At 40.9% G+C, this 20,074-nt stretch overlaps 1 long non-coding RNA gene across 2 annotated transcripts in view; it reads right to left on the bottom strand.

The window, feature by feature from the left end:
* Positions 1–19,824, bottom strand: part of LOC141134626 (uncharacterized) — a 58,660-nt gene extending 38,836 nt beyond the window's left edge. Inside the window, exons 1-3 of one of the 2 annotated variants that reach the window (XR_012243243.1) lie at positions 19,682–19,824; positions 1,340–1,471; positions 437–1,252 (exon numbers count right to left, since the gene is read on the bottom strand). This is a non-coding gene — a long non-coding RNA (uncharacterized lncRNA). Of the gene's footprint in view, positions 1–436; positions 1,253–1,339; positions 1,472–19,681 lie in introns of those variants that run through there. The other variant, XR_012243244.1, reaches the window with a different exon arrangement.
* Positions 19,825–20,074: the final 250 nt, after the last annotated feature.

The following is a 20,074-nucleotide window of genomic DNA, read 5'->3' as shown; positions in this document are numbered from 1 at the left end:
CGCCGACCGTACGCAGATATGCGTACTCGGCTTTCCGGGGTTATACCGGGATGATGCCCGCAGCTGCAGGCATCATCCCGGTACCGTTGTTTCCAGCGGGCGATCGGCTACCCGAGTATAACAACCGATGCGGCTAAAAGCCGCTCGGTTGTTATACCGGAGGAGCGGTACCGGGCCTCCCGTGCGATCGGGTACCTTCGGCAGCTGGGGGCGGGCTGGAACGAAGCTGTGGGCGGCTTCGTTCCAGCCTTCTCGTTGTAAACGCGGAAGCGACGTCATGACGTCACTTCCCGTTTACTCGGCTGCCAATGGCGCCGAATTTAAAAAAGTACATAGTATTCAGAATCGCCGTTTTCGGCGATCTGAATACTTTGAAGTGTAAAGGAGGGATGGGGGGTCTTTTAGACCCCCCATCCCTCCATAAAGAGTACCTGTCACCACCTATTACTGTCACAAGGGATGTTTACATTCCTTGTGACAGCAATAAAAGTAAAAAAAAAATTTTTTTTTTAAAAACACAATTTATAAAGTAAAAAAAAAAAAATAAATAAAAAAAAAAAAAATTTTTTTTAAAGTGCCCCTGTCCCCGCGAGCTCGCGCAGCGAAGAAAACGCATACGGAAGTCGCGCACGCATATGTAAACGGTGTTCAAATCACACATGTGAGGTATCACCTTGATCGTCAGAGCAAGAGCAAGAATTCTAGCCCTAGACCTCCTCTGTAACTCAAACCTGGTAACCGTAAAAAAATTTTAAATCGTCGCCTATGGAAATTCATAGGTACCATAGTTTGTCGCCATTCCACGAGTGCGTGCAATTATAAAGGGTGACATGTTTGGTATCTATTTACTCGGCGTAACATCATCTTTCACATTATACAAAAAAATTGGGGTAGCTTTACTGTTTGGATTTTTTAAAATTCATGAAAGTGTCCCTTTTCCAAAAATTTGCGTTTAAAACACCCCTGCACAAATACCGTGTGATAAAAAATATTGCAACAATCGCCATTTTATTCTCTAGATTCTCTGCTAAAAAATATATATATAATGTTTGGGTACTCTAATTAATTTTCTAGCAAAAAATACGGATTTTAACTTGTAAACACCAAATTTCAAAAATAGGCTTAGTCATGAAAGGGTTAACATCACTGATGTTTTTCTGAATGTTTTCCAAGTCCCTATTACACCCCATGATCTCCACGATCAGGATCAGTGCACTTTCACTGGTGAAATAACCTGGATCCACAACATTACCTAAAAATATAGAAACAAAAACACACCATGTATTATAAATATGCCGGCATCCATCTCTTACCTGAGCCTGTGGTCGCAGACACTTACCTGTTGTGGTGACTATTTCCACCACGTCTCCTTCCTCCTCCTCCTGTTGGCTTTGGGAGATTTCACCTTCTTCATGAGGTGGGGGGTCTGTTGTCTCTTCTGATGAGTGGTGTCCTCCGAGTCTTTTCTCCCCTATGTAAAAAAAAAATTGGTATACTTAGCACACAGCTATTTGATGGCAGAAATAGGAATATGAAACATTGCTTGGAAGTGGGGTACAATTGTCTATTTTGGCAGAGTTCCAAGATGAAGAAATATTTTTTTCCTTTGTCAAGCTTGAATACTTACCTGTACAAGCTTCACAGATGGAGACCCCCCTATAGCATACACTGGAGCACCTGTGTGGGACCCCCTAATAAAAAGGGTGTTCTGGTGTCCCACACTAGTGCACCAGCATCCAGATGTGTAAACAGCTGCTGAGTGTCTTCTCCTTACACAGAATCTAGTTTGTATTACATTCTAATTACAAACCCATCTAGACTCCAAAATTATTTTAAGAGAAGTAGGCTAGCAAAAATGTATTCAAATGCATATGGCCAAAACAATGGTGTTTTCTATTCCGAATGAACAATGTTTCATACGAACTAACAATGTGCCCATGAACATGAAAGTTGCCATTTTAATCCGACCGTGTGTACAGGGCATAACTCTTAATTGCTTTTTTAACTATTTCCTAGTGTGTGAGTTCACTTACTGAATGGTAGCAGCTGTTCTCTTATTAGTTTAATTTATTTCACAGTTGGAATTTTACTTTATCATCACCACCTTAGCAGTGCACAAGTTTATATTTTAACTATTGTATGATAAAGCTGGTGGTGTGTCTCACGTTCTTAGCCCAGAGGGAAAAGAACAGACAGAGGACCCTAAAAAAAATGACTCAGAGGAATGTGATCTGTACAGATGCTGATGAAGCAGAATCCACATTCTTTTCACATCTTATTTCCTAGAAGCAAGGATGGGGCCCGAGACATAAATCACAGTATTTCTAATAAGTTTGAGTGCTCTCAGGTGTGTCCTATTGCACCCTAGCTGTTTTGAATTACTGAAATTTACAGAGAGACACAGTCATGCCAGCTGCAGAAAATAGTCAACGCTCTATAAACACGGTTGGATGGTAGGGGTGCCCAGAGTTTGAAATCACTGCTTGATAGCCTCAGCAGTTCTATATCACAAAGACAGGTTCCTGAACCCTTCTCTAATGCCCAGTACACACGGTCAGACATTGATCGGACATTCCGACAACAAAATCCATGGATTTTTTTCTCGACGGATGTTGGCTCAAACTTGTCTTGAATACACACGGTCGCACAAAATTGTCAGAAAATCCGATCATTCCGAACGCGGTGACATAAAACACGTACGTCTGAACTATAAATGGGGCAATAGCCAATAGCTTTAGTCTCTTCATTTATTCTGAGCATGCGTGGCACTTTGTCCGTCGGATTTGTCTACACACAATTGGAATTTAAAGGATCGGATTTTGTTGTTGGAAAATTTTATAGCATGCTCTCAAACTTTGTGTGTCAGAAATTCCCATGGAAAAAGTCAGATGGAGCCCACACACGGTTGGAATTTCCGACAACAAGCTCCGATCGCACATATTCCGTCGGAAAGTCCGACCGTGTGTACGGGGCATAAGTTATTCTTCCCGATCTTAAACAACTCCCAATACCCTCATGAAGTGGGACCTTAGTAATCATGGAAATGCATTGGATTTGATATCGTGTGTCATCTTAAATAAAGGGATAATAAACTAATGCCTGGTACACACAGATTTTTTTTTGCAGGCTAATTTCAGATCGAACCTGAAGGGTTTACTAAAGTCAAGAAAATTCTCGTACGACAGAATAAGAATTCGGAAGTGATGTAATGTGTTGTAATACATTTGTATTGCATTTTAGAACGACAGCTGTACTGAATTAACGAAAATCGTAGGATCTGGCATCAAACGAAATTTTTTTTCGTGCATGTCTGATCGGATAATATTGGATGAACTGTCATGATCAGCTCTCGAAAGCTCTGTACTAACAATCCGATTATCGTACGGTCGATTCAAAAGCGGCATTTTTCGTACGATTTTCTGATCGCGTATATGGGGCCTTAGATTTCTGAACTCTACAACAATGGGCGCGACATTCACTTTTTTTCATTAACAACTTATTATGTTTAAGTTTATGACTGACTTATTTTGCACTTCCCCTCCTCTGAAGAGCCTGGCAGAACCCTAAAGGCTGGGTCCACCTTTCTGACATATTTGGTATCTTATACTCTTAATTGGGGTTTGACATGAAACATTGTCATATTCTGCTGGCCCTCACCCCAAACAGCCCAAACCCTACCCTATTGAATCCAGGGGTTCTTCTCCCTGGAGCACCCTGTGTATTTTGAATTTGGTACAGCTGTGCTTGTGCTTGTGTTTAGTTGTGTCATTCAATCACAGGATCACCGAGGGACTAGTAGAACTCCAAAAAGCACATGTGCGGTGATGTCACAGTGTAAGCAGGTTGAGTTTAGTGCTGCCCCAATCGGGAAGGTTAACTTGCTTCCTGGATCTTTCTTGGCGGGCTTACTTGGGTCCGACCCACATTTGCTGTATAAAATGAGACAAGTGTCCGATCCGAGGCGTGCTTACTACAGGATATGTTGCCTACTGCCGAAGCCGGGGCACCTATGGATAGAGAGCCATACCACTGAGATCTACAATTGGCCTGAAGACACAAGTTGTGGAGCTCTGCCGTAATGGACTCTATCCTGTGCAGGTATGCTGGGGCAGCTACGGTACCAAGCCTGAGTTAGGGATTAGGGATGTTAGAATAAGACTGTGCACCTTGTTCTGAATGCTACGAATTTCCAGTTAAATTTTTGAGACTTTGTCTTTGCCTGGTCCGAAGTTACTAAAGAGGTGTAATGCAAGTAACCATCACATAGTTCACAGTCAGGTCAGTGAAATACACTGGGGTATGAAGACAACAGCACAAAAGTATAAAGTGTGAATATTCAAGTGGTCACCAAGGGTAACGAAGGTTTCACATGCAGCCTGTGGTAAGTGTGTACCTGTGATAGGTAGGACAGCCTCTTGCAGAAGGGAGTTGTTGGTACACTCTTTGTGGGCGGACTGACTCTCATAGCAACTGGAGCAGAATGGCACCACAGAGGCCTCCAGTCTGTGCACAGGTACGGAAGAGAAAAAGTTAATGCAGGGCACATTAGGTGCTCAGTGGGGCTCCATTCTGTTACTGGAAGAGAGGTAGCGGAGATGTGCTGGACAGGTGGAGTGGACATGTCCCTCCTAAATGCAACTGCGACAGTGAAGGTATACATTATATGAAAATACACACATAGATGTGAATACATGTGGGTGGTAGTAAAAACCCCAATCTACTGAGAGCAAGTAAATGACTCCATGAGTGGTAGAAATATATAAGTGCAAAACATAAAAACTCAAAGAAGAAACAAAAAATGTGTACATGTGAAGTACAATGATATTAATAGCGTGAAAATCTGAAAATCAAACAAACTCAGTCCATGGGTTCAAACATAAAAAGTTCATCAGTGAAAAAAAGCTTCCATCCACTATACAGCTCAGCAGCAACTAATCCCCCTATGAGTGGATTGACAAAGGAGAGAGATGTGCAGGATGGTGCAAATCCACTGACGGTGACTCCAATAAGTGAGAAAGTGATAAAGGTGGACTCTTAACCTCCGTGTTGGACCCCCTCCTTGGCAGGGTCTATCAGGCATGCAGATTTTTGCCCTCTGCAGGGACCGTGTAATGAGAAGATCTCCCCAGCAGCTGTCAGGAATGTTGTCTCCGATCCGGACTGGTCCAAGTGAAACGCCTGGAGAGGGGGGAAGGAAAGCTCTCTTGCTCCCAGTGTGGCAAAGGAAAAAGCAAAAGAGCGGAACTCCAATAGTGTAAAAAGTTTCGGAATTTATTCAATAAAAGTACAGACCGCAACGGAGAGTGCACGCTCCGTGAGGTAAAAATACAATTAAAAACAAGCCGGCATATAAGAATCGTAATAACCCGTGCATAACATGGGGCAATCGTGACGGCTTACAACGTAGCCACGCCCTACATGTTTCGTCATTAGTAGACGTCTTCAAAGGGGCACGGGCTACGTGTTAAGCCATCCCCTATATAGTATAACAGTGCACACCAAGCCTCGTTTTCACCTCCGCTCTCAGGGAAGGGAAAACCCAAGCCTCTACCTGGTGCTCCTCAGTGAATGGATGTTGCCAAGGTGACACATAGGACTGAAACTAAACAAAACTTCAGCCACTCCCAGCAGAGCCAATCTCTCGCGCCATCTGGAGGAAGAAGCCCAGTATTACTAGACAATTAATATGTCTTACAGATGCTAATTTGGAACGTAAAACTGACTGAGCAGAAAGGAGAAAATCACTGAATCTCACCAAGAGGCACGATGTGGTGGTTAATAATAATAAAAGTGTAGAAAAAAAATTGTAAATATATATGGAAATGTACGGAAAAGAAACAACATTCATCTCCGTAAATAAAACCACATTCAAAAAACACATGTATGAAAAAAATATATATATGTATATATATATTTTTTCATCCATACACCTTTTTTATCTCTTCATCCATTTACAATTTTTTTTTTTTTTTCTTTTTCATCCATTCACTTTTTTTATCTCTTCATCCATTCACAATATTTTTTTTTTTTTTCATCCATTCACTTTTTTTATCTCTTCATCCATTCACAATATTTTTTTTTTTTTTTTTTTGTTTCATCCATACACCTTTTTTTATCTCTTCATCCATTTACAATTTTTTTTTTTTTTTTTTTCATCCATTCACTTTTTTTATCTCTTCATCCATTCACAATTTTTTTTTTTCTCATCCATACACCTTTTTTTATCTCTTCATCCATTCACATTTTTTTTTTTTTTTTCATCCATTCACTTTTTTTATATTTTCATCCGTTCACAATTTTTTTTTTTTTTTCACCTTTCCATTTATTCACTTTTGCTCCTAGCAACGGTTGGATAAAGGTGTCTTATCTATTCCTTCCTCACATGCTGCTGGTTGGTTGACTCTCCGGGACATTGGGAGGATCTAGCGATTAGGGCTTCCAGGAATTTTGAGAGGATGGGAGCATAGTGATATGTTTAAATATTATACATTATAATGATTTAGTCGCATCATTGTGATACCGAGTGCTCTTCACGTTCATGGATGGGCCTCCATTTATTACGGTGTGACTCTAATACATATATATATTTTTTTCATACATGTGTTTTTTGAATGTGGTTTTATTTACGGAGATGAACGTTGTTTCTTTTCCGTACATTTCCATATATATTTACAATTTTTTTCTACACTTTTATTATTATTAACCACCACATCGTGCCTCTTGGTGAGATTCAGTGATTTTCTCCTTTCTGCTCAGTCAGTTTTACGTTCCAAATTAGCATCTGTAAGACATATTAATTGTCTAGTAATACTGGGCTTCTTCCTCCAGATGGCGCGAGAGATTGGCTCTGCTGGGAGTGGCTGAAGTTTTGTTTAGTTTCAGTCCTATATGTCACCTTGGCAACATCCATTCACTGAGGAGCACCAGGTAGAGGCTTGGGTTTTCCCTTCCCTGAGAGCGGAGGTGAAAACGAGGCTTGGTGTGCACTGTTATACTATATAGGGGATGGCTTAACACGTAGCCCGTGCCCCTTTGAAGACGTCTACTAATGACGAAACATGTAGGGCGTGGCTACGTTGTAAGCCGTCACGATTGCCCCATGTTATGCACGGGTTATTACGATTCTTATATGCCGGCTTGTTTTTAATTGTATTTTTACCTCACGGAGCGTGCACTCTCCGTTGCGGTCTGTACTTTTATTGAATAAATTCTTAAACTTTTTACACTATTGGAGCTCCGCTCTTTTGCTTTTTCCTTTGCCACACTGGGAGCAAGAGAGCTTTCCTTCCCCCCTCTCCAGGCGTTTCACTTGGACCAGCCCGGATCGGAGACAACATTCCTGACAGCTGCTGGGGAGATCTTCTCATTACACGGTCCTTGCAGAGGGCAAAAATCTGCATGCCTGATAGACCCTGCCAAGGAGGGGGTCCAACACGGAGGTTAAGAGTCCACCTTTATCACTTTCTCACTTATTGGAGTCACCGTCAGTGGATTTGCACCATCCTGCACATCTCTCTCCTTTGTCAATCCACTCATAGGGGGATTAGTTGCTGCTGAGCTGTATAGTGGATGGAAGCTTTTTTTCACTGATGAACTTTTTATGTTTGAACCCATGGACTGAGTTTGTTTGATTTTCAGATTTTCACGCTATTAATATCATTGTACTTCACATGTACACATTTTTTGTTTCTTCTTTGAGTTTTTATGTTTTGCACTTATATATTTCTACCACTCATGGAGTCATTTACTTGCTCTCAGTAGATTGGGGTTTTTACTACCACCCACATGTATTCACATCTATGTGTGTATTTTCATATAATTAGCGCACTTTATTTATTTTTTATTTTTCATGGTATACACAGATATTGGTGTATTTTGTGTGCAGCTTTTACCTTTGACCTTTTTTGCTCTGCAGCGCAGTTTTTCTTTTTATTTTTGAACCTTGTTATACCAATATCAGCTTAACTTGCAGCTGGAGCTAGCTTTTCAATTTTCTAATTTGTCTTTCTTTATTGCCCTGGCATTCCAGTTTTAGTACCGCTATCTACTTCTGATACTTGGGTTTCTGTACATGGAGGGTTGAGGTTCTGTTTTCTCTTCCTAGCGTGTGCAGTGTTTACCCCATTTAGTTGTTGGGGGGGGACTTAGTCTAGACATTTACAATAGGGATTGGAGCTCTTTGGATAGGAACTTCCTTCTTTGGGTGTCAGGCCTCTCTCTCCTTCCCTTGGGAAACCATTATATATTTCCTTGTTTTTGTATATTTGGATTCCCTTATAAATACATACGTCCAGAATTTAGAATGGACGTTTTTGATTACCGTTCCTCGCGGGTCATCGCTAAAGATGGTATCTTTGAAATTGGCGATGCACCGGTGAGTGATATCAGTGGTATGTTCATGAGATTGAAAAATCTCATGGTGTCAGAAATACATACCCAATGGGACATTCTGTTCTTGGCACAATATGTTACGGACTCAATGGTCCCAAGGAGTCTTAGATGGGAAGTCAGCCCCCAAAAAGGAGAGACTGACTTTCAAGACTGGTTCCAGTTTTTTAATGAGGCTGGAGGAAAACTCCTTCAGTTCCTGATTAAGAAAAAAAATGATAAACTCGCTAGACTTGACGGTGAGATTAAAATAATCAAAGAAAAATTATCTCCTTTCAAAGATAGCGAAGAATATAAGGAAAAATCTATGAATCTTAGGAAAATATTGGAAAAAGAGGAAACTGAACAAAAGATTAAAAAAAAGAAAAAATTTTGCCGTGATGTGGGGGACTATAAGGCAGGTTCCGTTTTTGTCTGGCAGAGTAAGATTGCAGCTGAAACGTCTGAGGTGACTGGATGTCCCTCTGCCCCTGGTGGGGAAGAGATGTCTGTGGAGTCTGAGGGATATCAGCGACGTCCCCCCTCAACACAGACACAACAACCTTCAGCCTCTAGGAGGGCCTCCCATCGATCTCCGGTTAGACAAGGTAAACCCCCTCAGCCTAAACCACGTTCTAGGCCGCAGAAGGAAACCGGTAAAAACCAAAAAAAAAGGGACCCAAAAATCATAAACCCAGTGAGTACAATCAACATAGTCAGGAATATCACTCACAGGGTTTTGGAGACTTCCCCTATAGTTATGACTCCCCTAGGAGAGCTTATACGGACGACTACCCCTCTAGATACCCTATATCCACGCAGAATCGCTTTCAGAGCTTGAGGGATGAGGGGTATCGCCATGATAACTATGACCATCATGGGTACAGAGCAGATTATCATTCTGGACCACGTACTCCAGGTAGAGGTTCACAGAATGATCGACCATACTGGCACCAACCCCCCCTTCTCAGATTAGAGAGGGAGGTGGCTGGCAATCTCCCTATAGACAGAGACAGGGCCAATATCCTCAACCCCAGCATTGGGGTTTTCCCAGAGCCCATCAAAACCATCTAGGACCCATAGAAAAAAGAGAGGAGTCCGAGGGGGGAGGAAATCAAGGGGCAAAAAGAAAGCGGGTGTAAGTGGTAGGGGTATTTTTAACCTGAGCAAAACACCTCTAACTGAAACAGAAATTTCAATTTTAGACAAAGGACTCAAGTTTGTACCGCCCAAAACACTCAATAAATTTGAAACTTATATGGACATACATAAGTATATCAGGAAATTAAACATCAAGAGATATATGCTGTCCAACCCCATTGCCCCCCAAACTGTTGGTCTCAACACCATCAGACAGTCTGGCCTAGCCAACGCGTCCTTATTTAACCCTCCGGGTGGCTTATCTGCCTCTTTGAGAGTCTTCAGGGATGTTCTTTTGAGGGATCTCGATCGTTTGAAGGTTCAGAAAATGAAAATGACGAGAGAGTTACAGTTGGGCCTGGATTCACTTTGTGAACGTAGGGACCTTGTTATAAAGCCAGCCGACAAAGGGGGGGGGTATAGTGGTCCTTGACAAGTCAGATTATCTTCACGAATTGGAGAGACTTGTTGGAGACAGGGACACCTACCAACCCCTTAAGTCGGATCCCAGAATCCGTTTCAAAAAAGAACTGGAAAGGATTGTGGATAATGGTTTTCAATCTGGCATTATAAACAAGAAGGAGAAATCTTTTCTCATCCCAGTTGCGTCAAGAATCTCAGTCATGTACTACCTGCATAAAGTCCACAAAGACCCAATTCACCCTCCGGGTCGTCCCATCATTAGTGGAATAGATTCCATTACTTCCAGGGCAGGTAAGTACATTGACAATTTCCTCCAACCACTTGTACAACTTCTGCCAGCATATATTAAGGACACTAGACATACCATCAATCTACTCAAGACTAGTAATTATAGAGAAGGGCATTGGCTTGTGACTGCCGATGTCACTTCTCTATACACTAGCATCCCCCATTACTGGGGTATTAAATCGGTGAAATTTTTCCTTGATAAGGATGCCTCCATACCCAAGAAGCAAAAATGTTTCATTATGGAGCTTTTAGAATATGCCACTACACATAATTTCTTTTGGCATAATAAACAGTTTTATCTCCAGACTAAGGGGGTAGCCATGGGGGCTAAATTTGCCCCCAGCTTGGCGAACCTTTTTATGGGGAAATGGGAGGAGGACGTCATCTATGCCCACCGGAGACCGGAATTGGTCCTGTGGGCCAGGTACATAGATGACGTCCTCCTCCTATGGGATGGCTCCTATGACTCTCTCTGTTCCTTTATGGATGGACTCAATTCCAACGAGAGGGGTATATCCTTTAAATATGAGGCCAGCCAGGAAAAAATACACTTTCTGGATCTGGAGATACGAGGTGAAAATAACTCTCTACTTACCTCTACCTATTTCAAGGTCACTGACCGCAATTCGTTTATCCCGAGGGACAGCTGCCATCATAAAGCTTGGCTAGACTCTGTCCCTAAAAGTCAGTACATCCGATTGAAAAGGAACTGTTCTACCAATACTGACTTTCTTGCTCAGTCTAAGGTTTTGACGGACAGATTTATAGAGAAGGGGTATGAAGCGCAGTTTCTGACTGAAAAACACAATCAGGTTGTATCACTGGACAGGGACGCTCTTCTGGATGATAAAACCAGGGCACAGAGGGACTGTCAGCTGGTCTGTCCCTTGATCAAAAGATACTCCTGCCAGCACTTTTCTGTCAGGAGGATGTTGAACAAACACTGGCACATTATTAAGAATGATCCCGTGCTTGGACCATCCCTTCCTGACAGACCCCAGCTGGTCTTTAGGGGTGCCCCCTCAATCAGTTCACGGGTGGTATCTGCTGCATGTGACCCTCCGGTTCATAAACCTATGTTCTTTCAACATATGACAGGCTATTTCAAATGTAAAAATTGCGAGGTTTGTGCTATTAATGCTTTAACGGAGAGAAAGGTGTGTCAATTCATTACCAATAATTCCCCGCTTAATTTCCATATTAAATCTTTTATCACATGTTCAACCACCCATGTGGTTTACCTACTCACTTGCCCTTGTGGGCTCCACTATGTGGGCCGCACGGTCCGATCATTAAAGGTTAGACTGGGGGAACATATTGGAAATATTAGAAGGGGCTTTTTGGGCCACCCAGTCTCCAAACATTATTTAGACAAACACAAAAAAGACCCTAGCGGTACTTTGTTCATGGGCATTGATAAACTCAAACTTCCATGGAGAGGGGGATCTAAAAGACGGGCCATCTCTAAACTCGAGATGGAGTGGATTTATAAGATCCGCTCCCTCAGACCCTTAGGCCTAAATGTTGATATTGAGTTGAATGAATGCGTTCATTGATAACTCATAGGTGATGCTTTGGGCCCTGTGCTTCCTTTCCTTTCTTCCCTTCTTTTGTATACATTTTTTTTTTTTTTTTATCTCTTCATCTATTCACAGTATTTTTTTTTTTTTTGTTTCATCCATTCACTTTTTTTTATCTCTTCATCCATTTACATTTTTTTTTCTTCTTTATTTTTTTTATTTATTTATTTTTTTTTATTTTTCATCCATTCACTTTTTTTATCTCTTCATCCATTCACAATTTATTTATTTATTTATTTATTTATTTATTTTCATCCATACACCTTTTTTATCTCTTCATCCATTTACAATTTTTTTTTTTCATCCATTCACTTTTTTTATCTCTTCATCCATTCACAATATTTTTTTTTTCATCCATTCACTTTTTTTTATCTCTCCATCCATTCACATTTTTTTTTTTTCATCCATTCACTTTTTTTATCTTTTCATCCATTCACAATTTTTTTTTTTTCACCTTTCTATTTATTCACTTTTGCTCCTAGCAACGGTTGGATAAAGGTGTCTTATCTATTCCTTCCTCACATGCTGCTGGTTGGTTGACTCTCCGGGACATTGGGAGGATCTAGCGATTAGGGCTTTCAGGAATTTTGAGAGGATGGGAGCATAGTGATATGTTTAAATATTATACATTATAATGATTTAGTCGCATCATTGTGATACCGAGTGCTCTTCACGTTCATGGATGGGCCTCCATTTATTACGGTGTGACTCTAATACATATATATATTTTTTTCATACATGTGTTTTTTGAATGTGGTTTTATTTACGGAGATGAACGTTGTTTCTTTTCCGTACATTTCCATATATAGTTACAATTTTTTTTTTCTACACTTTTATTATTATTAACCACCACATCGTGCCTCTTGGTGAGATTCAGTGATTTTCTCCTTTCTGCTCTGTCAGTTTTACGTTCCAAATTAGCATCTGTAAGACATATTAATTGTCTAGTAATACTGGGCTTCTTCCTCCAGATGGCGCGAGAGATTGGCTCTGCTGGGAGTGGCTGAAGTTTTGTTTAGTTTCAGTCCCATGTGTCACCTTGGCAACATCCATTCACTGAGGAGCACCAGGTAGAGGCTTGGGTTTTCCCTTCCCTGAGAGCGGAGGTGAAAACGAGGCTTGGTGTGCACTGTTATACTATATAGGGGATGGCTTAACACGTAGCCCGTGCCCCTTTGAAGACGTCTACTAATGACGAAACATGTAGGGCGTGGCTACGTTGTAAGCCGTCACAATTGCCCCATGTTATGCACGGGTTATTACGATTCTTATATGCCGGCTTGTTTTTAATTGTATTTTTACCTCACGGAGCGTGCACTCTCCGTTGCGGTCTGTACTTTTATTGAATAAATTCCGAAACTTTTTACACTATTGGAGCTCCGCTCTTTTGCTTTTTCCTTTGCCACACTGGGAGCAAGAGAGCTTTCCTTCCCCCCTCTCCAGGCATTTCACTTGGACCAGCCCGGATCGGAGACAACATTCCTGACAGCTGCTGGGGAGATCTTCTCATTACACGGTCCCTGCAGAGGGCAAAAATCTGCATGCCTGATAGACCCTGCCAAGGAGGGGGTCCAACACGGAGGGTAAGAGTCCACCTTTATCACTTTCTCACTTATTGGAGTCACCGTCAGTGGATTTGCACCATCCTGCACATCTCTCTCCTTTGTCAATCCACTCATAGGGGGATTAGTTGCTGCTGAGCTGTATAGTGGATGGAAGCTTTTTTTCACTGATGAACTTTTTATGTTTGAACCCATGGACTGAGTTTGTTTGATTTTCAGATTTTCACGCTATTAATAGCATTGTACTTCACATGTACACATTTTTTGTTTCTTCTTTGAGTTTTTATGTTTTGCACTTATATATTTCTACCACTCATGGAGTCATTTACTTGCTCTCAGTAGATTGGGGTTTTTACTACCACCCACATGTATTCACATCTATGTGTGTATTTTCATATAATTAGCGCACTTTATTTATTTTTTATTTTTCATGGTATACACAGATATTGGTGTATTTTGTGTGCAGCTTTTACCTTTGACCTTTTTTGCTCTGCAGCGCAGTTTTTCTTTTTATTTTTGAAGGTATACATTAACACCATTAACACGGAGATTTAACTAGAATTCAGTCATCTGTTTAAGTAAAGGTACCCCATGTGTAAGGCAGTGACCCTATCCAAGGTGCCTACCGTGGTGCAGAAGAACCCACCTCAGCTGTTCCATGGCCAGGTATGTGTTAGTCCCTCATTATCCCATTTACAAGGAGCAGATAAAAGGTCCAGAGTTCATTTTAAGTGTGCTATTTGCATTTGGAATCTGTTGCTGTCAACTCTCACTATGAGATCCAAAGAGCTGTCACTATCAGTGAAACAAGTCATCATTAGGCTGAAAAAACAAAATAAACCCATCAGAGAGATAGCAAAAACATTAGGTGTGGCCAAATCAACTGTTTGGAACATCCTTAAAAAGAAAGAACGCACCGGTGAGCTCAGCAACACCAAAAGACCCGGAAGACCACGAAAAACAACTGTGGTGGATGACCGAAGAATTATTTCCCTGGTGAAGAAAACACCCTTCACAACAGTTGTCCAGATCAAGAACACTCTCCAGGAGGTAGTGGTATGTGTGTCAAAGTCAACAATCAAGAGAAGACTTCACCAGAGTGAATACAGAGGGTTCACCACAAGATGTAAACCATTGGTGAGCCTCAAAAACAGGAAGGCCAGATTAGAGTTTGCCAAACAACATCTAAAAAAGCCTTCACAGTTCTGGAACAACATTCTATGGACAGATGAGACCAAGATCAACTTGTACCAGAGTGAAGGAAACAGAAGAGTATGGAGAAGGAAAGGAACTGCTCATGATCCAAAGCATACCACCTCATCAGTGAAGCACGGCGGTGGTAGTGTCATGGCGTGGGCATGTATGGCTGTCAATAGAACTGGTTATCTTGTATTTATTGATGATGTGACTGCTGATAAAAGCATCAGGATGAATTCTGAAGTGTTTCAGGCAATATTATCTGCTCATATTCAGCAAAATGCTTCAGAACTTATTGGACGGCGATTCACAGTGCAGATGGACAATGACCCGAAGCATAATGCGAAAGCAACCAAAGAGTTTTTTAAGGGAAAGAAGTGGAATGTTATGCAATGGCCAAGTCAATCACCTGACCTGGATCCGATTGAGCATGCATTTCACTTGCTGAAGACAAAACTGAAGGGAAAATGCCCCAAGAACAAGCAGGAACTGAAGACAGTTGCAGTAGAGGCCTGGCAGAGCATCACCAGGGATGAAACCCAGCGTCTGGTGATGTCTATGCGTTCCAGACTTCAGGCTGTAATTGACTGCAAAGGATTTGCAACCAAGTATTAAAAAGTGAAAGTTTGATGGATGATTGTTAATCTGTCCCATACTTTTGGTTCCTTAAAAAGTGGGAGGCACATATACAAACTGTTGTAATTCCTACACCATTCCCCTGATTTGGATGTAAATACCCTCAAATTAATGCTGAAAGTCTGCAGTTAAAGCACATCTTGTTCATGTGGTGGTGTATAGAGCTAAAAAGATTAGAATTGTGTAGATGTTCCAATATTTATGGACCTGACTGTATTTAGCCAATACTTCTTCCAGCTCTGTATCCAAACTTCTGTATTTTGGTACAGACCTGGGATGAAAAAATAGTCTGCAGGAGCCTTATAATTGCACCCACTATCCACTGATCGTGGTTGTAATGTTGGCAGGCTCCAATGCAAATAAAATTATAAATGATTTAATTAATCTTTTTTGTTGTGTTTTTTGTTTTTTTTAAATCAATGTGGGTTCATTTATTCATTTTTTACACGGGTATAGGAAGCCCATTAGGATTCATTTGGATGACTCAGTGGGGGAGATTGTGTGACAGCAGTACGGGGAGAAGATCCCTGTACCAGTTGTCACATTTTGAAAGAGAACGGCCATGCAGGCGGAGAGTGTGGGCACAGAGTTTTGTGAATGATTGAACTACAAGTACTGACAACCTTTGTGGCCTTTGCGGCTGGCGGCTTGTAGTTCTCAGTGAGTGCTGTGGTAGTTCATTGATTCTTCCTGTCACTTTTGAAACTATCTGTCTGTACGGCGTATGGGTAGACAGCTCACACTGACAGTCTGCTGGAGACCTGCATGGCACCAGCGATATGCTGATCATGGGTGTAATGCTTTTTAGTCTCCTACAAAAAAATAGTAAATGCACATTTTACCTGCAAACAAATTAGCATTTATTATTTTTTTTAAGCTTCAAGCTTTGGCAATAAAACCTGGAAGCAGATTTCTATATAGAGCTGCACCAGATTTTGCATGCTCCCATTTTACTAAATCTACCCAACTGTAATTTAGTGGTGCCTTTGGCCCCCATACACAATCGCCTGAGATCTTGAACTCCAGAATTTCAGTTCAAGCTTTAAACAGTACAATTCCTTGCTGAAATCACCTGCTTAACTGGTTGTTCCTGTTTTCTAACAGGCAGAAAATATTCTGATTGAAAAAAAATGTAGTTCTCTTTTCTATGCTAATTTTACCCTTATGTCAAGTATTCACTGAAAAGAATCACAAAGTCAAGTAGTCATGAAAGAATCTAAAAATTAAGTTAGCTTCTGTAGCCAAAATGCCTGCGGCTACAGAGGATGTCAATCACCTCCTCTGTGAGGGCAATGAATTTGCACAGAAATATTGGTCTCAATGTAATTGACAGTTCTCATGCATTTTTTGCTTTGTAAAAATGTACAAGTTAAGCTGTTAATGTTGTCCCTTTCATTTATCCACGTGACCCCTAGCCCAGTTCTGACATTTCTATCATACATGTAAAAATCTGCATATTTTTTTTTGCTTTATTTACAACCTCCAAAGATGACAAATTTCTTTTAAGCAGAAGCCCTAGAGAATACAATGGTGCGTGTTGCAATTCTTTGTGTCACACAATATTTGCTCACCTGTTTTTCAAACGCAATTTTTTGGGAAAAAATACACTTTAATGAATTTTAGTGAACACAAACACAATATAATACCTGATTAAATAAATTATCCATAGGCGGCGCTTTAAAAGCCTTTACAGGTTACCAGGTTAGAGTTACACATGGGGTCTTGTGCTAGAATTATTGCTCTCACTCTGACCTATATGCACGTTTACATTTGCACAAGAGCACAGTTGTACAGGGGTCCTTGACATTTTTTAGGATTATTTATTTTATTTAAATGTATTGTTCTTTACACTGTACCTTTATTTTTGGATAAAAATTATTGCTATCACAAAGGATGAACAACATCCCTTGTGATAGCATGGGCTGTGGCAAGTTCTCTTTAGTCACCTGTAAAACTGATCAAGAGACTGTATAGCCGCTCTGATCACGTTTACTTTGAAGAAAATAGTCGGCAGATAGAACAGTACCAGGATCATGGCTGTAGCTGCAGCCATAATCCTGGTATAACCACTTCAACCCGAAGCTATATATATATATATATATATATATATATATATAAATATATATATATATATATATATATATAATATATATATATATATATATATATATATATATATATATATATATATATATATATATATATATATATATATATATACACATTTTCACTTTGTAGGGAGGTACTTGAGTAGGGAAGGGTAAGAACCTATGTTGGGTTTCTATTGCTGTCTCTGTCCCTGCTGGGGAGATTCACCTTCTGTATTTGTCCTTGTGATCATTGCCTCTGCAACAGAAGGCAAGGAAAAATCTGAGACTCTGAATTGTCACTGGATCGAGAATAGAAGGAAAATCTTCTGATGGGGGGCACCTATTCCAGTGACAGCTGTGTAAAAGGAGATTTCCTCTACTTTGCTGAGATCTCTTACTACCTGTTTTGTTTTGCGACAGGAAGTGAAGGAAAAATCCTGCCATAGAGACAGAGGCAACAAAAAAAATGCAAGGGTTTTAACTTGTTACTACTCTATCCTAAACCAGAAAAGAATGTTTTTGCTCTATATATATGTAAACAGGTGCAGTCTATTTTCTCTACTGCAGGTGGCACTCGTGCTCAGCAGCAATGCTAATGGGGGAGGAAGTTGGGAGGAACCTAGTTCCTCAATGGTTTCCGCGGTCACAGGGGGGGCAGCTATCCAACTGGATTGGTGCCCCTTGTGACTTTGGAGGCCATTTTGGGTTAGGAAGAGTCTATTTAATTTCCTGACTTCCAGATTTGGAGCACATTTTTGTGATTGGCTAGTGCAGGGACAGGATACCTGTCAGTCATGGACAGTACTTAGGGACAAGGAGAAGTTCTGGAGGCGTAGGGAAAGTGCAAGGATATACCATCCTTCCTGGAAGCCTTCCCATTTAGGTACAGACTGGCCAGGCCGCATTCTGCTCCTTGTGGCAGACGCTGTTGACATCTACGAGTCTCCAGACAACTGTCACCTCGCTATTACTCTCTGTAAGTGGCTCCGGCTTGGTTGCCTCCCTGTTGGTTGTGTTTTTCTGAACCCTCTACAATATATAAAAATATGTTTGCTGAACCCAGACTTTGCTCACTGCCCGCCACACCACGCTGCACCTTGCTACGCATATTTTATGTTTATTCTCTTTCTTTATTAGTTTTCAAAAAGTACAGAAAACAGCATACATAACCAGAAATGTACTTTCTGTTTTTTGTATTTTCAAAGAAGGTAGAATAAAAATGAGTACATAAACAGGTATTAGGATAAGTTATGATTTCCTAATATGGAGTGGTTTGGTTACCACTTTTTCATCACATATTGGTGTGGTCACACATCATATTATATTAATTAGAATAATTATTTAGGTTATATTATTATCACCAACTCTGATAGAGATTATATCACTATTATTAGTATTGATAGAGATTATAGTATTATGTTGTGTTACTCTATATACAGTTGTGCTCATAATTTTACATACCCTGGCAGAATTTATGATTTCTTGGCCATATTTCTGAGAATATAAATAACACAAAAAAATGTATTTCCCTCATTTTTAGTGTTTGGCTGAAGCCATTTATTATCATTTACTCTCTTTAAATCATAATGACAACAGAAACTACCCAAATGACCCTGATCAAAAGTTTACATACCCCAGTTCTTAATACCGTGTATTGCCCCCTTTAACATCAATGACAGCTTGAAGTCGTGTATAGTTGTGGTCAAAAAGCTTAATTTTGGTCTCATCACTCCAAATGACAGTACTTCAAGTTACTCCCAGTGCTCCCAGTCACTCCCAATGCTCCAAGCTACTCCAAACTATTACTTCCAAGTTACACCAAATTACTCCCAGTACTCCAGATTATTCCCAGTACTCGAGGTTCCAAATTACTCCTAGTTACCCTAATTACTCAAAGTACTCCCAAGTTATTTCCAATACTCCAAGTTACTCCCAATACTTCAAGTTTCCCGCAGTATGCCAAGTTACTCTGAATATGCCAAGTTACTCCAAGTTACTCCAGATTGCTCCCAATACTCACAGTGCTTCAATTATACTATATTCCACTATACTCACAGTGCCTCAGTTTCTCCCCTAATTCAGTACTCACAGAGCCTTTACAGTAATCTGGTTCTCCTGCAGTCAGTCCTACCAATGTGTCCCACATCCACGCTCACAGCATGCCTGCAGCTCCTGTCACTGTACCGACGCTCCTCATGTTAGTGTGCCAGTGTTCTTCCTGTCAGTGTGCCCAACGCTCCTCCTGTCAGTATGCCTGCGCTCCTCCTTTCAGTGTGCCCATGTTACTTTTTTCAGTGTGCCTGTGCTCCTCCTGTCAGTGTGTCCCCTGCTCACTCAAGCTGATCCTCCTGACAGTATGTCCCAATTCCCAACTCCTGCACCCTCTCTCACAGCTTACCTGCTTCTCCCTCAGTGATATCAGTGTGTCAGCCTCTGCCTCTCTCCTGGCAGACCTCCTCCCACAGATTGACGGTGCCTCTTCCGTGTCTGGCAGCTTGTCTCAGCATGCCTCCTCCACAGCTCCCCAATGGGGACACAGGCATAATATTGACCTATTACACATGGATTTCTTAAAGTGATTGTAAAGGATGACCTTTAAAGCAACCCATTCAGTTTAAAATAGAAATAAAAGGCTAAATATTTGTGTATAGATATAAATAACCCCCCCCCCCCTTTTTTTTTGTAAGTCTTTAAATTCCCTCTGTTCTCAGCTGCATAAGAGCTGGGGGAGGAGAAGCAACAGTACACTGAGCTTCCCAGTGAAAGACTGTGTCTGTGTGTGTGTGTGTGT

This window comes from Aquarana catesbeiana, linkage group LG03 (assembly GCF_042186555.1).
Source record: "Aquarana catesbeiana isolate 2022-GZ linkage group LG03, ASM4218655v1, whole genome shotgun sequence".
Classification (NCBI taxonomy): domain Eukaryota; kingdom Metazoa; phylum Chordata; class Amphibia; order Anura; family Ranidae; genus Aquarana; species Aquarana catesbeiana.
This window is presented reverse-complemented; position numbering and strand designations above follow the sequence as displayed.